Source organism: Lagenorhynchus albirostris, chromosome 6, assembly GCF_949774975.1.
Source record: "Lagenorhynchus albirostris chromosome 6, mLagAlb1.1, whole genome shotgun sequence".
NCBI classification, from domain to species: domain Eukaryota; kingdom Metazoa; phylum Chordata; class Mammalia; order Artiodactyla; family Delphinidae; genus Lagenorhynchus; species Lagenorhynchus albirostris.
The window spans coordinates 4,076,945-4,085,374 of NC_083100.1; the positions used below are offsets into that span (position 1 = coordinate 4,076,945).

Sequence of the window (8,430 nt, forward strand, 5' to 3'; positions counted from 1 at the left end):
ACGGCTTACACCGCAGAAGTGTATTCTCTCACAGCTCTGGAGGCCAGGAGTCTGCGATGAAGGTGTGGGCAGGGCCCTGCTCCCTCCAAGAACCCCTCCTTGCCTCTTCCAGCTTCCGGGGTCCCTGGGCCTTCATGGCCTTGTGTAGCATCCCCCAGTCTCTGCCTCTGTCTTCACATGACCTCATTTTCTCTGCCGTGTAGTTCTCCCTCTGCTTCACTCTTAGAAGGACATGTGTCATTGGACTTAAGGCCCAGCTGGATAATCTAGGACCAACTCCTCAAGATCCTCAACTAAATCAGATCTTTTGCATACATGGTAATATTCACAGGTTCCTGGAATCAGGACAAAGACATATCTTCCTGGGGCCACCATCCAGCCCACTACAGGGCACGGAAATGAACCACGGGTCAGGCCCCCTGAGGAGCAGGGAACTGCTGAGTTTTTATTGCCTGAATTGAGTGGGTATCCAGAAATCAGATGGCATATACTCCTCTCACCTACGAGTAGCTTTAAACGCATTTTATATTTTACCAAACTCTTCTTTTTTCTAAGTAAATATCTAACCATGTCTCATTCTCAGAATTTGGCAATAAACCAAAATCACTGTTACAAGTAGAATTGTGTGCACATTTCCAGTGTATAGATCACTTTTCCAAACCACGTCCTTATGAACAAAGCCAGACGTTGTCTCAGGTAGGTGGAGAGCAATTTATTGTTGTTTGGTTGGAGGCCCTTCCTCCAAGACTGAGATCAAAGCAATACCTTCATGGATCACCCCTCAGCCTTGCTTTTCAGACTACAGCCACCGGCCTCACGCCCCAGAACGCGCCTAACGCCTGCGAACTGTGTCAGCTCCCAACCTCTCCCCAGGTCAGGACCTCTGAGGCTGGGAGTCCCAGGAACTGCCTTTCTAGCAAACTCCCCAGTTATTTTTATTAAGAGAAAGTTTAAGAACCACTGCCTGGCCTTCTCTCAGCCTCCATCCTTGAGGGTCAGCACTGTTTCTACAAGTGGGAAGCAAGCAGAAGGCATCATATCATGAATCAGGCAGTGAGAACCTTTACTGCCTTTGCGTCTTTCTTTTTGCTCGTCTGTCTTTAACACCCAGTGTTCACTCACCTCCCTGTTCACCCATCTTTGTCTGAGTCCAGATCCATTTCTTTCCAGCTCTGGGCACTGGTTAATTTGAATAAATGAGACGAGCACTGTGGACAGGCGAATACCCATCCTATTTCCCGGCTCTCCTGGGGGACCAGTGTGATGCGAGCCCAGGCATCACGCCCGAGGGTGACAATGTTCTCGGCTTTCATTCGGGGTAAGTGATGCTGCTTTTCAGTTTCAAGCAGTGATACCATGTTCCCTTTATAACAGGAAGTATTACAAAAATAAGTCCATTTAAAGGAAACCATTAAGAAAATAATAATGCAGAGTCAGCTGAGGAAAGTTGCAATTGATGAAAATACTCATTTATTAGCCAGGATTCTCCAGAGACACAGAACCTGTATCCTGTGTGTACACACACACACACACACACACACACACACACACACACACATACACACATTCATTACACAACTATTATAAACCAAGAAAAGCAAGCCTAGAGTGACTGTTATGTGAAAAGTGTAATCTTTTAAAATCATAAATCTAATTCTCTCCCGGGTCTGCTCAAAACCTTCACTGTCTCCCGCTTGGAGCTCAGGTAAGGACCAGACTCCCTCGTGTGCACTCTGAGGCTCACCCTTCCTCTGCTGCCCTACTAGCACTAGCGGCCCCTCACTCACCAGGCCCCCAGCGCCTTGTCCCACGTGCCCAGAGCTGGGCTGCCAGGCCTAGTCTATAAAGGGCCAGATAATACACACTTTCGTTTCAGTGGCCCACAGAGTCTCTCTCCTAACTGTTCAACTCTGCCGTTGTGGCACAAAAGCAGCCACAGATAATACATAAGCACATGAGTGAGGCTGTGTTCCAATAAAACTTTATTGACAAAAACAGATGGCCGGCTACCTGCTGGGGCTTGCGGACCCCGCTCTCCTGGCTCTGGGCCCCGTGCACACTCCTGCTGTTGGTGTGGCCTCTTTCTTCTGTCTGGCTCATTCGTGCTCTTCCCTTAGCAGTAAATATTCCTTTCCCAGGGAAATTTTCCGAATCCTCAGGAGAGATTCTGCGTCTTAGAGCAGTTATCCCGATTGTGTGTGTGTGTGGCCGTGTGTGTGACATGATCCAACGTCTGCCTCTCCAGGAGTCCCCAGGGAAGGCCTGCTTTGCTCCCCATTCTTTTCCCAGCCTGGTACCTTGAGGAGGCTGAATCATCCACCGAATTAACAACTAAATGAGTTGCTGCTGAGAAGAATGAGTGAATGCATAAAAGCTAGGAAAAGCTTGCACCCTTGATCTTACCAAGTCCCAGCAACAGAACTATGAACACATTCTTATTTTTCTCCTTCCCAGCTCCCTCATCCGACAAGGCAGCTGGATCAATGTGACCAGATTTGTGTCCTTTTCTTTTGGGGTTATTTCCCTGAGGAGTGTGTGAACTGTTCTCTGAGTTTACTTCCAGTCACCAGCTCTGCAACTTGGGGTGAGTCGTTAGGTGTCTCTGATCTTCTCTTTGCTCATCTGTGAAAGTGATATAACCACACTCATCTCACAGGGCTGTCGTGAGGATTAACACAGCGACCTACAATGCCAGACCACGGCTGTTACTACAAGTACACTACTTCCCATGATTTAGTACATTGACATTTCCCCTAGATGTGGAAACTCTACAGCAAACGGCGGAAGACCCCAGGAAGTCACCATATATCGTCAGATGACAAAGGCCAGTGTGTGAACAAGTATTTTCTCTGGAAAGATTGTAAATGTCCTATTTCTCCCTTCTTATTAGCAGCATCAGATCTAATTAAAATGTTTCTCAAGGAACATATTGGGAGAATTTGATGTAAAATATACTCCTAATGTCAAGCACGTCAGTATTTAAAATTTTGAAATCGATCTATATGTCCAGCGTTAGGGGGCAGGGTCAATAGATTATGATGCAAACAGCCAGTGACCTGTTATCCAGACTTTAAATAGTTTGTTTATGAAACATCTTTAAGATCAGAAAAAAAAATGTTTATATTATAATTTTCAACAACCAAAAAAGATGAAAAATTACCTATATCGGGATCCCATTTACATCAGGAAAAATGTATTCAAGACGACAAATTGTAATAAAACAAGATATGAACAGTGTCTTCCTCTGGCCAGTGAATTATGGCTGATGTCTGCGTGTGTACCTACGTGTGTTGTGTATATGTCTGTGAATATGTGTGTGTGTTCACTTTTCTGTATTTTCCAAATTTTTTACCCAAAGCAAGTATGACATTGGTGATCAAGGGAGATCAAGAAAGAGAACGTTTGAATACATTAAAAAATATTAGATATAGAATGGAAAAACAGGGCTTCCCTGGTGGCGTAGCAGTTAAGAACCCGCCTGCCAAAGCAGGGGACATGGGTTCGAGCCCTGGTCGGGGAAGACCCCACGTACCGCGGAGCAACTAAGCCCATGCGCCACAACTACTGAGCCTGCGCTCTAGAGCCCACGAGCCACAGCTACTGAGCCTGTGAGCCACAACTACTGCGCAGCAATGAAGACCCAACACAGCCAAAAATAAATAATAAATAAATAATTAAATATATAAATTCTCTTTAAAAATAAAAGAACGGAAAAACAAGGTCCTACTGCATAGCACAGGGAACTATATTCAATATCTTGTGATAAACCATAATGGAAAAGAATATGAAGAAGAATATATACATATGTATAACTGAATCACTTCGCTGTACAGTAGAAATTAACACAACATTGTAAATCAACTCTACTAAATAAAATAATGGTTATTTTTTTTTTAGCACAACATGGTTTTGGTTTAACAGCAGCTTAAAAATGAACAAAAAGGAAACCTCTCATGCAGATACATCAGGTGGCATAAAACAATCAGCAATTTAATACGGTGGGAGCACCGTTAGCCATTCTCTCACGTGTGAGTATATATATACATTATATGAGAGTGCATAATATATATATATAATAATTTCTATATATTTTATATATATTACATATATATATATATATATATATAAATAAGATACTTTCTGTTGCCATGACCACGCTGTCCCAAGCCGTGAGGCAGCGCACAGATCGTAGCAAAGCCTGGGAGCCTCTCCTCGCGGGGTGCACGGAGCTCGCTTCATAAGCCGCGCAGCTGTCCAGTCTGTCTTTCCATCAGTCCTCCTCTCTTCTCTTCGCTTCTGCTTGGTTTTATGCAAACAATGACTCTGATGGATTTGCACCTGTGCTAGTGCTTGGGAAAGGTCCATGCAGGAATGGGCACAGTCACAGGATGAGTGAGATGGCGTCATCCCCAAAAATAAACTAAAACAAAACAAAAATTTAAAAAAACAGAACAGGAATAGAAAACTCAATTTTTTGGACATATCTAAGAAAGGGGACAAGAACAGTAGTCATCTGTTCTTCCCATGGGGACAGGAATGAAGAGGGAGGAGGGAAGAGAGACTTGATTTCTTCTGTTCACAATAGAATGGTTGGAGGGGATTCTTCAGAGTTTTTCAGGGGATGGGACCCAAATGTAGTGCCTAGACTGGTCCTCAATGATTTGTTTGATTTTGTTATAAATCTCTTCCAGTGAGTCACCCTGTACAATGGCTGTGAAGTATTCTCCAAACTCCTGCTCCAGTTTCATGGCTTTGTCATAGATCTTATTTGCTTGTTCATATGTCTGCCGTCAGTTCATTTCCATAAGCGCTTCAATGGACTTGGGCTTGAAGAAAATGGCAATGGGATAAAGTTGTAACTGCTGCAGCCTCTTGATAGCATTGCCAGGAACATCTAACATGCAGTGCTTGCCCCTCTCCCCAACTCCCTTCACTGGCTGGAGGCTGGTCCCATAGAGGTTATCGTTGAGTTGGCCTGCCTCGACGAACTTGTTGTCCTGAATATCCTTCTCCACCTGTTCTCGGGAGACCACAGAGCAGTAGTCTTGCCCATCCACTTCATCATCACGCCGAGGCCAGGTAGCATGTGGTACACAGGATCCAAATTTACGCGGGAACTCCGAAATCAGGTCATCGTCGACTCTGTCCTTCATTGGGCCCAGGATGATGACAGGCCTTGCATAGGGAACTTCTTGCCGTGTCACTGGCTCATATGGCAAAATAGCGTCCTCCTGTCCTTTGGAACCTCTTTCGCCGTCACTGGTGCTGGATGTCACTCCCTGTTCCCGTACGCTGCTCTCCTGGGCCATGTTTTCTTTGCTCTTGTAAAATGGAATCTTTCGAGAGAGGCGGAAACTCCTTTCACGTTTCGTTTTGATCGACCTGTTAGACTCAATCATGCCCGTCCTGGCATGAAACTTCACGGTTTTCAATAGAGCCCTTTCTTTCTTTTCCACCCTCTTTCTTACTGGGAATCACACCAGTTTGCTCACTTTCTCCATGGGCGGGGGGGTCACCAGTCTCGCCTGCCACCACTCATCATCAGAGGTGTTAATGACATGTAGAATGTCACCATAGGAGAAGCTGAGGCCTTAGCTCGGCAGGCAGCTGTCCCGAGTCCGGTCATAATCAAACAAGGCCCTGACATACAAGGACCTCTTCTCACTCGTTCACAGGGACCCAGACCCAGAGCTCACACTGCTGTTCATCATTTGTTCTCGCGAGTCATGTATCTTCGACTTAAAGCGGCTGTATTCTGGCGCCGGGTCGGAGTCCAGGTCTAGTACTGAGAAAGCTCCAGCTCCGGCCGGCCCCTCTGTCCCGCGCGGGAGACCACGGACACCTACATCAAATAAACTTTAATAAAAGACAGAAAGAGAAAATTTGTCTGATTTTCACTTATGGCTCCCTGGACAGAAATTATATGAAGAAGCACATCTTCCCAGCCTTTGAAGACTACCTTGGACTGTAAAGGGTTAAAAATTCTGGTGTTAGAACCCCTGCCTAGACCTCCAGGCTGTGAAAGTCCAGCGGCAGCCACTCGCAGACTTCAGAATAGGCTGCCAGGGCAGAGAAGGAAATGGTCCACAGCCCACTGCGGGGTCTCCAAGAGCCAACCTCCAGGGAAGGGGGGGCCACGCACAGGGAACCCTGGACTGCTCTGCTCCTGGGTCCTGTAAAGGGCTGTGGCGGGGATGCCCGCCTTCTGCCAAGGGCACGGCTAAGCCCAAGTTTCAGGACTAGCTGCTGACATTCACCGTTACGAATGGCTCTTGCACTCAGCGCCTCATTAAACCCTCAAAACCCACCTCGGAGGCCAATGCCGTATTGTGCCCATCTCACAGATGAGGAAACTAAGGTTTCAGCAATTAACCAGGAGTTGAATCAGGGCTCTGTCCTCTCTGAAACTCGACGGCTAAGCAGAAGCAAACAGACCCTCTCGTCTTGACCTGAAGCTTACGGTTGGCTTGTCTGCAGACTCCCCTGTACCAATGTTCTCAGTTACTGCCTGGACTTTCTTAAGGGGCTGGTCCTTATGTGGACTCTTTATCAATTCAACAAATATTTGTTGCAAGCCTGCTTTCCCTGTAACACCAGGCTAGGCTGGGAATTGTAGAAGGTGTCCATGTGTCTTAGAGCCCCCAGTCCTTGCACAGAGGGGATGATGGACTGGATGAGAACTGTGTCTTGGCTTCATGATTACGTCATGATTCCTATGGGAGCTCATCAAAGTCCAGCAGCCCATGGGGCAGATGCAAGTTCAGGCTCTTTTAGCCACAACTGGCTACAATCCAGCCTAGGCAGACAGGCTCCATTTTGACTCAAGAAGGACCACATCATCCCAGCTGGTGGGGAATCGTTGACAGGTGGGAAGGGAAGCTTCACTGAGATGCAATCTGGCCCGTCTGCAGCAGGATAAAAGGAGCCGGTGAAGGAGAAGGGACTGAGACAGGAGGGGAGATCTGCGGGGAGAGGGGTACCTGACAGAGAAATACCCACGGGGGCGGGCAGGCTCAGTGGTCCTCCCATGCCACCTGCAGCTTCTCCTCTGAGACGTGCTAAACTGGGAAACAGCTGAGCTTGGGGTGCAGGTGCCGTGTCACTGGCAAGCTTCCTCTGTGGGCACTGGCTGCATCCCTCCCACAGATGCTCTCCTCCTCTGCACACCTGCCCCAGGTCCTGGTGGCTGGGAAAGGACCCAGCAATAAGCAGGAAGGGTTAAGCCAGCCCAGCCGAGGGCTGTGGAATAGGTTGTGTGGTTTCCCGTGCTCAGAAACTTAATACGTTCCCCAGGATTCTCGACTTCACACCACTGCATTGTTCGGACGCCGTCCCATTCGGTTGCACGTAAGTCGAGTCTCCACACAGGCCGACTGTCCCGTTGATGTGGCTGGGCCTGCACCTTCCCCACAGGGCTAGGAAGAGGACCCACCACACCTGGGAAGCGGCTCTGGCTCAGGTCAGCCAGGTCCGGGCTGGAATCCTACCTCAGCCACGGTGGCCTCCGCGACAGTTTCTGTCCCCTTAGTACAGAGTTCTTACCTGTGAAATGCTACGCAGGGACCAGGGCTGGGCTAGGTGAGCTGAGTCAGGTGCCTGGGGCACAGAATTTAAAGAGCTCCCCGCAGGCATGGAGAGCGGGTGCCCCCTTAAATGCTGTGCCTTTCCACTGGGCACCTATCTTGCCTCAGCCTAGTCCCAGCCCCGCTGTGTCCACTGTGGCATGAGCCCAACCACCTGTGTACCCTCACTTCACGCCCACCAAGCTGGGCTGGAGTCTCTCTCTGGTCCTGGAGGTAATTGCCCAAGACATTGTTTTGCAAATGAAGGTCTCAACCCACTAATGTAAACTGATGTGAAATCAATGGAGAGACCCTGGGCCAACATCTGAAAACCTGAAACAGTCTTGACTAGCCCGGAGTGGAATAAAAAAGAATCGAAAATATCAGAATGCATCTTATATGCTTTTTCATAAGGCATTTGTTTCAGGTGTGTGCGCTGTGTGTGTGTGTGTGTGTGTGTGTGTGTACTGAGTTGGGATATAAACATTATTCTTTACCACACCTGCTCCCTCTAACCTGCTTTTCTGCACCTGGCGGGTCCCTATGGCATCCCAGCCCATTCCCAGGCACGCGATGGCTCTCGTTCCCACAGACCGATGCTGTGTCTGGCAGGTCAACATGCAGGGTGTTCTGCGTGCTTTCCTCCCTTGTGGAGATTCAAGTCCTCAGCTGCCAGTCTCTGGGCGATGACGATGATCTACTGGACCTCACCTCCATGGCTCCTGGCCACGGTCATGGCCACGGCCCAGCCCATGGAGTGGGAGAATCAGACCTGGAGATGAGACTCAGACCCTGGGCAGCTGGACAGAGGCATGTCACGGTCCAGGTCCCGGTGTGGAACCTTGGAAGATGTGGCTCAGGAGTGACA

At 48.2% G+C, this 8,430-nt stretch overlaps 1 pseudogene; it reads right to left on the reverse strand.

Moving 5' to 3' along the window:
• Positions 1-4,465: 4,465 nt before the first annotated feature.
• LOC132521584 (disks large homolog 3-like) lies at positions 4,466-5,747 on the reverse strand (annotated as a pseudogene).
• Between the last annotated feature and the right edge of the window lie 2,683 nt (positions 5,748-8,430).